The sequence below is a fragment of the Patella vulgata genome, chromosome 4 (genome assembly GCF_932274485.2).
Source record: "Patella vulgata chromosome 4, xgPatVulg1.2, whole genome shotgun sequence".
Taxonomy (NCBI): Eukaryota; Metazoa; Mollusca; class Gastropoda; family Patellidae; genus Patella; species Patella vulgata.
This window is the reverse complement of record NC_065882.2, coordinates 4795144-4809023: the sequence shown is the minus strand read 5'-3', so window position 1 is coordinate 4809023 and position 13880 is coordinate 4795144. Positions and strand designations below refer to the sequence as shown.

Here is a 13880-nt window from a genome sequence, read left to right as displayed (position 1 = left end):
GAGTATAACGCGAAATTGAAGTGGGGAGCGAGAATGCATCGACCATTACCAGGTTAAATTATATTTCAAGAAGCTAACGAGTCATTTGTTGTGGTCTATGAAAACTCCTGAATCAGCTTTTCATTAAACCCTAACGATTAACAGGATGGACAAATTTTTCGCCCATTCCATTACAAATCCATCTAGTGATAAACCATTTTATTCGCCTGGGGAATCAACAGATGAAATAAAAAAAAACAACCTGGAGGCTACAAAACAGAAATAGTTGATAAAATAAATTGCACTTTTTCCTGCTGTACTTCAGTTTTTATACGCCCACATTGAAATGAGGTCGTATATTGTCGTCGCCCCATCCGTCGGTCTGTCTGTCCGGCGTCCACATATGCTTGTGTACGCTCTAGCGGCTAAAGTTAATATCCGATAAATTTGTATACAGTGTTTTACCATGAGACGAAAAGGCCTATTGATTTTCAGCGATTTACGATAATTACTGCCAAAGTTATGGCCCTTGATCATTTTAAAAAATCTTGTGACGCTCTAAAGGCTAAAGTTATCATCTGATTGACTTCAGATTGATACACAGAGTTTAAGGTCATGAAACAAACAAGTACATATATTGATTTTCAATGAATTTTTATGTCTTGAACAGCTAAATCCATGATATTAAATATTTCGTATACTAAACGTTAGCATGGGGCAGAAATTTATAAAAACCAAACAAATTCTAATGGTTTTCTGATAATTACTTCATGAGTTGTTGCTCTTAATCAGATTTTAGTGTATTATATAAATGTTTCATTATCGAGGGGGGTTGGATGGCTGAATAGTTAGCACGCGCGCGCTGTATCATACGGTTTGTCATTGAGTCAACTGGCGGGGTTTCGATTCCCCGGTTGTACGTGACAAGGAGTAGGGTCGCCTGTCCAACCTCGTGGGTTTTCTCCGGGTCCTCCGGTTTCCTCCCACTGCTAAAGACCCCTACGCGCAAGCGAATTATGGAAATAAAATTGAACCATATATTAGTCCCGAAATGACCTAGTTTGTGTCGAGTGGACGTTAAACCCCATTTCTCTCTCTTTCTCTTTCATTATCGAAAAAAGTAAAAATATGCAACACCACTTGTTGACTGCCCGGACGATTTAGCTGCTGTGGGCGTGTGTTTCGTTGCCTGGCAACCTATCTTTAGGGGATTTTTTCGCTGTTTAATTTGTGAAATAAGATAGTAACCAGCCAAAAAACCAAATGTTATTATAGGTTATTTGGTAAATGAGTTAAGGGACTTGGAGTATTCCAGGAGGATCTGGTATTTAATCCACTGGTTGGCGCTTTCTTGTCCCACGCTAATGAGCTAATGGATACGCGGCTTGTTTATAAATTCTGTATAAAATGTCAAAGTGTTTCAGGCTACTTTCAATTTGTTCCAGTTAATTATATTCTATTTGTTGTTGATCCATCTTTAATCCGCGGGAATACTGTCTCACAAATTAAGCCAGAATATGTAATGGCTGGATAACCGAAATGATGTAGATTCGAACAGACCAGTGCTTCTGTGACGACAGTGTTTTTATATTGAGTAAGTGATAGGTTAATATCATTTATGTACAAACCATATTTGACTTGTATTAAAAGATAAATTGACGGGCTAAAGACTGATTGATTGATGGACATTGATATACCGCTTTAAACATTATCTTGATATTCGCTTTAACCTTTAGAACCGTATGGACATTTTTGATTATCGTTACATGGGGGATGGTTGATTGTAGGACACTGGAGGGGTGGGGTGGGGTTGAAATATAGGGGATTGACCCCTGGAGTAGGATGTCATATTTATAATAACCCAATAAACAGTCCCATTGATCTGACTTGCATCCAAACGACGATGTGTTAACATAATACAGCGCTAAACATCGGCCAATTCTGTAAGCTTACTATAAACACCAGCGGGCGTGTTGAACCAATTACATCACTTCCAGTTTAAATATAAAAAAAATTAATTTCTCGCCTACAAAAACGTTTTTGTTTGTGTTACAGAGGGGAAATATTAAAGATTTATGGGAATCTTGTTGAAAATCGTTAGACTTCCACTTTAAAGTTGTTTCGCAGTTGTCATGGATGGCGCCTGCGGTGTTGACAAGGAAAGCGAAATGAAATAAAATAGAGTTTAACGTTCTACTGTTCTGCTCCAGCTGGTCAAATGAAAACATGCATACGCCATACAGTGTGCTATGATGGAAATTTTGCCCCAACAGCGGCGCTACGGCCTACTCTTATATAGAATTCCAACTGCCAAGGGATCTTTTACGTGCATGCCAATGTGTACAAGAGACTCGGTTTTCCGTCCCATCCGAACGACTAGACAAGGAAAGTTTAAATACTCCCAAAGCAACATTACTTATGTCAGTTATTTGACTATCGAGTGTTTGGGTTGCAAAACAAGAACAAAAGAACGAGAAGTGATATCCGATGTTCTAAAACAGTAAACATACCATTACGTATTTCAAAATCCATAGTTGGTTAAACATTATGTGGAATTACCATTACGTATTTCAAAATTCACAGCTAGCTAAATATTATGTGGAATTACCCACTTATTTCAATATCCACAGCTAGCTAAATATTATGTGGAATTACCATTACGTATTTCAAAATCCACAGCTAGCTAAATATTATGTGGAATTACCATTACGTATTTCAAAATCCATAGTTAGTTGGTTAAATATTATGTGGATTAACCATTACGTATTTCAAAATCCATAGTTAGTTGGTTAAATATTATGTGGAAATACCATTACGTATTTCAAAATCCATAGTTAGTTGGTTAAATATTATGTGGAATTACCATTACGTATTTGAATATCTACAGCTAGTTGGCTAAATATTATGTGGAATTACCATTACGTATTTCAAAATCCACACCTAGCTAAACATTATGTGTAATTTTGTTTATCTAAATATATTACAACCAGTAACAATTCAAATTAAGGTGGCATTGGTAAAATTATACTCGGGGAATCTGTTAACCTCGTCAACATGTTATAATAATATACCTACTGCCAAACACTTTAAATAATGCAATAAACTAATTGCATATTACCTTAACACATTTCATATATTTAACAGAAATGTTTTAACATATTCATAATATTCATACCTCACATTCATGGTTTGTTTACTCTGACAAATTCATAATGGTTTTATTCAGTAAGACGAGAGAGAGAGAGAGAGAGAGAGAGAGAGAGAGGGGAGAGACAGAGAGAGAGAGAGAGAGAGAGAGAGAGTGTGTGTGATAAAGTCACGGGTGCCGTGGATTCGTTCTAAAATACTAACAAATAAAAGTTAAATGTTGTTGGCAATAGACAAAGAGAAATGAGAGAGGGCGAGAGAGAGGGAGAGAGAGAGAGAGAGAGAGTGTGTGTGTTAAAGTCACGGGTGCCGTGGATTCGTTCTAAAATACTAACAAATAAAAGTTAAACGTTGTTGGCAATAGACAAAGAGAAATGAGAGAGATAGAGAGAGAGAAATGGGGTTTAACGTCCACTCGGCACAAACTAGGTCATTTCAGGACTAACATATGGTTTCATTTTATTTCAATAATTGACTTGCGCGTAGGGGTCTTTAGCTGTGGGAGAAAACAGGAGAACCAGGAGTTAACCCACGAGATTAGACAGGCCACTTGACCCAATGAAAGGCATTATAATCCAACGCGCACGCCCTAACCATTCGGCCACCCTATCCCCTAAGACTGACATAGGCCATACAGTGTGCTATGAGGGAAATTTTGCCCTGACAGCGGCGCTACGGGATACTCTTATATTGAATTCCAACTGCCAAGGGATCTTTTACGTGTCCGTCAATGTGTACATGTCAGACCCTCTGTCCTGTATCACTGACAAAATAACCAGGAATTAAATGCTGGTCTGCGATATCACCCTACATAAAAGCGGACAAAAAACCTGTCAGGAAGAGAGAGAGCGAGAGAGAAATGGGATTTAACGTCCACTCGACACAGACTAGGTCATTTCGGGACTAACATATGATTTAATTTTATTTCAATAATTCGCTTGCGCGTAGGGGTCTTTAGCAGTGGGGGGAAACCGGAGGACCCGGAGAAAACCCATGAGGTTGGACAGGCGACCCTACTCCTTGTCACGTACAACCGGGGATTCGAAACCACGCCAGTCGACTCAATGACAGACTTAATGATACAGCGCGCGCATGCGAACCATTCGGCCATTATTCATATGTTAGTCCCGAAATGACCTAGTCTGTGTCGAGTGGACGTTAAACCCCATCTCTCCCTCTCTCTCTCTCTCTCTCTCTCTCTCTCTCTCTTTCTCTTTCTCCGTTGAAATAGTTTTTGAACCAATTGTTTTCTTAGAAAAGACTGCGTTTTTATTAACATCTATATGTGTTTATTGGCCTGCATGAAATGGGGAGAATTTATTATATGACTATTGATTTAAAAAAAAAACCTGAAATCGAGCAGCCATAACATAAATATTGATTGAGTATTTCCTGGGGACATAAAGTAGGGCGAAAGACCTTAGCTATAGAACAGTTCAGCACATACCTTATAACATAAGGAACATACTCGCTGTAAAACCAAACTTCATCCTGTGAATCAAAGACCCTGCGCGCTATAAGAGAGAGAGGGATGAGAGTGTCCTATAAGGGGAATTTTGTCCGGACAGCGGCACTACGGCCTACTCTTATATCGAATTCCAACTGTCAAGGGATCTTTTACTTGCACGATAATCTGGATGAACTTTTTCGGCCAATGCAGGGATCGAACACCCGACCTCCAGGCTATCGAGCCAGCGTCTTACTCACTTAGCCACCGTGATCCCCATATTTAATAGTAAAGAATAAATAATGAGGGTGATTTTAGACATTTTAAAATTTAAATTACAGGCAATCAATTGAACAAACACGTGTCTGGAATTCAGGACGTTTCGGACTAAAATATTGCTAAATATCTTGTTTTATTCGTCCCGACCTGATAGATGTAGGTCTAAACTCTCTTCATTTATCGTGGATCGTCTGTAAAAAGGGAAATATATTAACAAGCGAACTGTGTTTATTTCACGGTAGCTAGATTTATACGGCAATACACAACACTATAAAACCAAGCAATGAATTTACACTTGGAATTATTGGGCTGTGTTATTTATTTCTGCTTTCTCATCCTGGCTTCATCCGGTCTTCCGCTCGAGACCAGTAAATTCATTTCTGTTTGTCAGGTCAGACCATATTTTGAAGTTTTTTTTATGACATATCATGCACCATAGCGTACTGGGAAGTTATTAAATAAAGATCATAAAAATTCTAGAAAAATCAATAGATTCTTATAGTATTTGTAGCAGAACAGCACGACACGTGAACAACCAGAAACCCAGGGGACAAACCCACTCGGCAATCCTCGGCATATTCCGGTACTCTACATCCAGCATCAGCTGTATGACGGGCTAAATCTATTTGTTAAAGCCAGCTCAATTTTCGTCGCTGAGATGTAAATAAGGTGGGGGTTGGATGGTCGAATGGTTAGCACGTGCGTGCTGTATCAGAAGATCGTCATTGAGTCAACGGGCGTTGTTTCGAATCACCGGTTGTACGTGACAAGGAGAAGGGTCGCCTGTCCAACCTCGTGGGTTTTCTCCGGGTCCTCCGGTTTCCTCCCACTGCTAAAGACCCCTACGCGCAAGCGAATTATTGAAATAAAATTAAAAAACATATGTTAGTCCCGAAATGACCTAGTTTGTGTCGAGTGGACGTTAAACTCCATTTCTCTCTCTCTGTAAATAAGGTTAGGGCACGTGGTTGCTGACGAGATTATACGTTAGAGTTAGGATTGGGATTAGCGCTAGCTCTGTTTTTGCTTTTTAATTTCAGGCCTAGCCTCGATCATCAATACAAAAGTCGGTACGATAAAAACAAAGTCTCGATTATCCATTTAATATTGTTTAATAATCCTTCCCAAAATATATTCCAATACGTTAAATATCACTGGCTAGAGATGGCATCGAGAGCTGATTATGGTTTTGTCATGTTAATAAATGTCTAATTAATAATTTAGATAACATTTCATGCCTAAAGAAAGACCTGCAATAGACAGATTTAGCTCTTGCATAATGTATGTTTAATGTATACGTCGATATATTCAATGTGTAGGTACAGATTCCTGGATATAATTTTCTAATCGCCTTAATAAATATATAAAATCTATACTAGTCCCACTCATAAGACCAATTTATAACAGTCCCACTGTCGGTCTTAATAAAGGGGTCTTACTGTAGTTATGCTATGTTTTTTTGTCAATAAGAATTTATTGTATTCCAGATTTAATGAACGGGTCTATTTTCAATTCCAAAGAATGTAGCAATGCTTGTCGCCGAGAGCAGCTGAAAAACTTCAGAGAATTCATGCTATGTATTTATCTAAATACAAAAAGTTCTCATTGAAATCCCATCCTTATAAAAACATGGAGGAACAGCGCCACCATTTGATAATTAGCATTAAAGGGAGATAATTTTACGTGTGATTAGCTGGTATATGAAACCTATACAGGATTTAACTGTTTGTAGTCTAGTTGATACATCTGGCTTTAATTAGATAATTGTGTATTTCGTTTCTTTGAGCTTTATATCAATTTCACCATTAACAAATATCCTTTAATCCTGCTATAACGTTATAATGGTGGCACAAGAGAACATTTGCGATTTTTTTAAAAAGCAAAGGAACTAATACCGTGTATTTTCTTTTTTTAGTGTTACGGAGTAACGTTTATGTAACCACAAATACTAATTTCCTTTGTGTCCAACAAGATAAGTAGAGTCATTAAATATACAAATCTTTTGTTAGAAACTTACACAATTGGATAAACTTACGCTTTCTAGAACGCCTGATCATGCACTGTTACAGCTTCAATTTGTACGTTTAACCCGAACCCTAAACCTAACCCTAGAAAAAGATATTTCTCAGATCGTACAAAGATCTAGTATTGTGCGTTATGGGTCCTAGCTTTCTGTTTTTGTTTTTGTATTGCGCTATGGACACTTTGTCTATTTTTCCTTTTTCATCGCGCTATGACCGCCGTTTACGTCGCGGTATGACCGCCCTTTTCATCGCGCTATGGCCGCCGTTTACATCGGGCTATGATCGTTCTTTTTATCGCGCCATGACTGCGTTTTACATCGCTCTATGACTGCCTTGTACAATGCGCTATGGCTGCCTTTTACATCGCGCTATGGCTGACTTGTACATCGCGCTATCGACGCACTTTTCATCGCGCTATCACCGCCTTTAACAGCGCGCTATGAACGCCGTCGCTACGGGTCATATTTCTTTTTAGTTATTAAATGTTTTCTAGTCAAATCAATATACCAGACAATTACGTTTGTTTATCTCCTGACAACTAGTCACACAGCGAGTCTAATTTCATAAATTTGTTAACCGTCTAAAAAAAATGGTACACCATGTTTTTACAACTTTAACATTTTTGTTGACCAAGAAGCTGATTAGTCGGGTAAAAAGAGAAACCATACTTGTGACTTTCGTGACAATTAGCTGAATTGACGTAGACAGGATATCGACTGGTTTTAACCAATTGCCAATTCTGTGGTTTTAAACCTGTTTGTGTGGAAGCCTACATAGACTAGATAGATAAGGATGGGTGGGCTCACTCCACTGTAATTCTATACATGTATGCACCTAAATAAGCAGATATGTTGTCTCAAAGCTCCCCCCTCCCCCCGCCTGCCCAGCCTAACGCTGTCTACAACTTGACGCTGTCTACAACTTGGATTCCCCCGCTGTTCAAATTCCTGGACACGCCCCTGATAATAAACCGCAGACGTTGTCTCCACCTTGGACTCCCCCGCTGTTCAAATTCCTGGACACGCCCCTGATAATAAACAGCAGACGTTGTCTCTAGCTTGGACTCCCCCGCTGTTCAAATTCCTGGACACGTCCCTGATAATAAGCAGCAGACGTTGTCTCCACCTTGCCCCACCCCCCACCAGCTGCTCAAATCCCTGGACACGCCCCCGATAATTAACAGCAGCCGATCGTAATCCGGCACTGCATGTACATTATAAGATCTGAAAAATGTCATTTTGACGCAGAGGAACTAAGTGCTATTTGTTTTAAAATTAGTTTTGAACAGAAATTCACATGGGTGTAATCGTATACGCTTGTCCAAATGACTGTAACAACGCATCAGTTCGAATTACAAGGGGGGGGGGGCGAATGGTTAGCGCGTGCGTATTGTATCATAAGGCCCGTCATTGAGTCAACTGTCGTGACAGAGGGAGGGGTTGTCTGTCCAACCTCGTGGGTTTTCTCCGTGTCCCCCAGTTCACTCCCGCTGCCAAAGACCCCCACGCGCAAGCAAATTATTGAAATAAAATTGAACCATAGATGTTTGTATCGAGTGGACGTTAAACATCCTCTCTCTCTCTCTCTCTCTCTCTCTCTCTCTCTCTCTCCTCAATGTGTGGTCATTTACATCACCCAATTCCTATGAATCTTAGATTATATATTCAGGTCTATTTCTACCCCTCCGCCCCCCCCCCCCCCGCCCACACTGTATGATGTATGGCCGCCGTCATTAACCGTGCAGGAATGTAGGGTGCTAATTACACCTAGTTTCAGTTCATTTAATATTTTTATTGTAAACCTAGAATGGTTTGTTTCATCTTAATGTGGTAAAATGGCGTTATGTTTGAATTAATTCCATGTCTAAATGTCGATTATTCTGCTAATCATGCCATTAATCATGAAGCAGTAAACGCCTTTTAATAGCGTCAAATGGATTTATAATAATATATTTGGTGTCATATGCCCACCATTTTCATATACAAACCGTAAAGGGACATTACGCTGAACAGAATAAATAGTGAAATGAAATTGGGTTTCACGTCCACACGACACAAACTAGGTCATTTCGGGACTAACACATGGTTTAATTTTATTTCTATATTTCACTTGCGCGTAGGGGTCTTTAGCTGTGGGAGGAAACCGGAGGACCCGGAGAAAACCCACGAGGTTGGACAGGTGACCCTACTCCTTGTCACGTACAACCGGGGAATCGAAACCCCGCCAGTTGACTCAATGACAGACCGTATGATACAGCGCACGCATGCTAACCATTCGGCCATCCAACCCCCCAATAGTGAAATGAAATTGATTTTAACTTCCTACTGTTCTGCCCCGAATGGGCTAATGAAGACGGGCATACGCCATACATTGTGCTATGAGGGAAATTGTACTCGGGCAGCGATACTATGGCCAAGTGATCTTTTGCGTGCACGCAATTTGTAAACGGGACCTCGGTTTTTCGTCCCATCCGAACGACTAGACAGCTGTCTTTGCCAGCCCCTCCGTCCTGTACCACTAACAAGGGGAGGTTAAACCCCATCTCTCTCTCTCTCTCTCTCTCTCTCTCTCTCTCTCTTTCACCTGTCACGCCCTATGAGACTATTAGGGGTAAGCGACTAAATAGAGAGGGAGAGAGAAATGGGGTTTAACGTCCACTCGACACAAACTAGGTCATTTCGGGACTAACATATGGTTTGATTTTATTTACATAATTCGCTTGCGCGTAGCGGTCTTTAGCAGTGGGAGGAAATCGGAGGACCCGGAGAAAACCCACGAGGTTGAACAGGCGACCCTACTCCTTGTCACGTACAACCGGGGATTCGAAACCACGCCAGTCGACTCAGTGACCGACTTTATGATACAGCGCGCTAACCATTCAGCCATCCAACCCCCCATTAGGGGGTAAGCATTCCCTGTTACTAATACCTCGGCTCCGAGTGGAGCAATTTGACTGACATTTTCAGCATATTCTATTTACGTTATCTATTTTTAAACTATTAAAGCGACAACAGTCAATTCTTTATCTAATGTCTCATAATGCCCCTTTCAGCTAGAGAATGAACTTGTGTCTGTGGTTCAGATATAACCCGAATTATATGTGACGTCATCCTTTGATGTTGGCGTACCATTATTTCAAATAATGTACGGGCAATGTGCCAAGCGTACATTATTTATACTAGTTAAAATATAGGACCCGTGTGGCGTATTTCATTGAAATGCACTTGCTGGATAGTGTCTGTATTTTAAGTTGTTTAAAGGGACAATAACACTCTTGCTAGCTTGACAGCTCCAGAAAATAAATAATAGCCTTATTCTAAGTACTAAATGTGTTAGTGTCCTACCTGTTGTGTAAATTATCCATTAAATCCTATTTTACTTGTCCAGAGGGTTCAAAAATATTTTTAAATCCAAGTCACATTTGAAAAGCTTTACGTTAGGCTTTTTAAATCATTTAGTTGAATTTTTCCAATTTTTTAAATTAGGTGTGTTAAGATGAATTAATTGGGATATTGTAAAATAGTACAATTTGTTGACCAGAATAAAGATTGGGACATATTCTTCAGTTACAATAAGAGTGGTATTGAGCTTTAATGATCTTGTGCGTAATATATAGATATAGCCCTCGTGCTATCCAATATATTACTTAATGTTTCGTACTCGACCATTAAACTACACTTAAATACCATAGACCACTCGGTTAATGTTGTACACAAGGCAGAGTGTAATGATCACTATATTTCCTCCATATCTAAAATGAAATGTCTCATGAAAATTGATTATTTGACGATTGTTTTATAATAGGATAACAACAATGAGTACTCATTCATTGAATGTTATATAACGACAATAAATAGGCCTACTTTTTCTTAATGACCTAAAGTTTTCTGCTCTTTATTTCTAATTAGAATACCATAACGAATAAAGCACTAAACGGTAGACTTAAAGATACATTATGTAAGATTTAGATAAAGAGATTGCCATTCTTGCTATAATAGTTCGAAAATAGATAATGTAAAATGAATAATTTGAAAATTTCATTCAAATTACTTTATTGCAAGCGAAGATATTAACCTTTGAAGGTTTGACAAGACGTGTGCAATAATTTCAACCACCGTACTGGTTGTTCGAATCTAAGTCTCGCTCCTCCATTTTTAGCTTAAATCAAAATATGGCTGAACTGTTCTAACCTATTTAATATCGGAGAAATCCGATTCCATCGAGAGTTAATTAATGTCTAATTAATAATTTAGATAACATTTTAGGCCTAAAGAAAGATCTGCAATAGGCAGATTTAGCTCTTGGATAATGTATATTTAAAGGTACATTATGTAAGATTTAGATAAAGAGCTAACAGTTCTCGCTATTACTTCATTAGGGGCGGAGCATGGTCGTTTCAAGAACAGTGTAGTCATTGCCATTGTTGTTACGATAATAAACACAGTTACTAAGGTAACGTGCTATTTAAAGATGCATTCTGTAATATTTATACAAACAGTTGGTTGTTCGTGCTGTAGTTATTAGTCTTTATAGTTTATAGGTTGCACAATATAGTCTCGATTGACAACTAGCATTGTTACGATAATCAACAAAGTCTCGATTGTCTTTTTGTAAACTGAATTATTCAATGAAGATCGCGTTTCAACCCTCTGAAAATCACATCCATTCGATGATGAAGAACGTTGAATATGGTCTTGCCATGTTAATAAATGTCTAATTAATAGTTTGAGACCAAAAGAAAGACTTTCAATAGACAGATTAATTTTAAGGACAATTTGTTTACATTAACTTTATAATTCGTATCTGTTTATACTCCATGTACAGGCCCATAGCTAGCCAACGACCCCATATCAGTATGGGCGCCCTATAAAGTCACGAGACAGTGCCCCCCCCCCTCCGGTAGCTACGGACCTGATGTATTATGTAGATGATAGCGTTGTCTATTAAATATATTGTACATGGTATCAGGGGGTATGGAAATAGTATGCACACCCTGTTCACTGTACGATACCCCACTTCTCGTCAGCTGTAATAAAACCGGTACAGTGGAGACATGGCACCCAGTCTATAAAATACCTGTTAAATTGATACCTGTTAAATTGATTGGGTTTTTTGTCGTCCTTATCAGCCACTGATTATAATACAGGTCTATAATTCGTTTCGTCTTTTTATACTATCGATGGCCTCTACTACATCTGACCAGTTGCAGTGGGAGGTCGCGTCAGAGGTCATACGATCGGTTTTGACCCTATGAGGTCATACATTCGCCGTAACAGATCGTTTCATTGGCTAATCCGTCACATCATCCAGAACGCGTGCTATATAACAACTCTTTCAGATCCTAGTGTAGTAAAGACAAGTAAAACGAAATTTTGAACTATAAAAAAGCGAAACGAAATAAGATCTGTGTTTTAACCAGATTGAGCTATTGTCTGTGTTAGTAACACATACACAATCATCGGTACAGAGTCGCCTATATCTGGTCGGAAAATCACACAATTGCCCCAAAGGCAAATTCCTTGTCGTGATAACGTGATCAATAAAATTCCTGTAATAAAAGTCAGGGCCCAGTTTCTCGAAATCTTAACTAAAGATAAAATCTAAATTTTAGTAAATAGTTCAATTCTGATTGGCTAAGCACTAAAATCAATCTAATATTATCCAATCAAATTACTAAAATTTGGATTTTATCTTTGTTAAAAAATGCGTGAAATAGGCCCCAGATCATAAAACCGAATTGAAAATACTTTGAAACGAAATATCAATATCTGTAATGGCTGTTTATAGGCTAGATCCAGCAGCTTATTTTGTTGTTATAACGTTGTTTTTGGTTTTGTTACAGAAAGCAGTGATCCTGACTCGCCTTACTCTAACGTTCCCCCGCCACGTTTCGTCAGTACACCAACCAACTTTACAGTACGGCCAGGTGACAGTGTCATCTTACCCTGCTCTATACAACATCTGGGCACTAAACGGGTAAGACACCTTTTATATTTTACCCTGCTCTAAAAAAACATCTGGGTACTAAACGGGTAAGACAAGTTTTACATTTTACAAACACATGACATGAAGTGGGGTTTAACGTCCGACATTTTTGCACCTACCGAGCTATTAAACATGCATTTTGCAAGAGCTAAATCTGCCTATTGCAGGTCTTTCTGTAGGCCTGATATGTTATCTAAATTATTAATTAGACATTAATTAACATGACAACTCTCGATGTCATCTGATGGGTACGATTTTAAACAGATTTATATCCCTCTTATTTCTCGCGCGCGTGTTGTATCGTAAGGCCTGTCATTGAGTCAACTGGCGTGGTTTCGAATCCCCGGTAGTACGTACGTGACAAGGAGTAGGGTCGCCTGTCCAACCTCGTGGGTTTTCTCCGGGTCCTCTGGTCCCCCCCCCCACTGCTACAGGCCCCTAAACGCAAGCGAATTATTAAAATAAAACTGAATCATATGTTAGTCCCGAAATAACCTAGTTTTTGTCGAGTTGATGTTAAACCCCATCTCTATCTCTCTCGCTAGGTGGAGACACTCGTTTAGAACTAGCCTATGCACTAAATCACGTGTCGACGAGGCGTTAAACCCCATTTACATTAATACAATAATAAGTGAAGGGGTGCAGAAGAGTTGCACCAGAAAAAGTGCATGCAGAACGATCGCACCAAACAAAATAACAATCAAGCACAGGTCAGACAAATATACACGACACACGCTTCTGTCTTAAACATACCCACTATGTTCCATAAAGTTGTTTATTATTGTTTACATTTAGCATTTTATGGTGTATTTGTCAAACAAGTCGCGGTCAACAAGACGTCTGTCTGACATATGGGGTTACTATGGGGATGCTCGATTCACAGTCCAGAATGTCCCGAATTGACAGAATTGCAATCTAGTAACGCGGAATTTAGTTCTGTCACAGTTCTGTCAGTCCCGACAACGGAGGTGGTGTGAGTAGAATCGTGACGTAATTAAAAGGTTTCGGCTGCATTGTTG

At 39.1% G+C, this 13880-nt stretch overlaps 1 long non-coding RNA gene across 1 annotated transcript in view; it reads left to right on the top strand.

Moving 5' to 3' along the window:
• LOC126817414 (uncharacterized) overlaps positions 1-13880 on the top strand; it is a 167709-nt gene that overhangs the window by 75588 nt on the left and 78241 nt on the right. The window contains exon 3 of the long non-coding RNA XR_007679002.2: positions 12719-12852. This is a non-coding gene — a long non-coding RNA (uncharacterized LOC126817414). The remainder of the gene's footprint in view (positions 1-12718; positions 12853-13880) is intronic.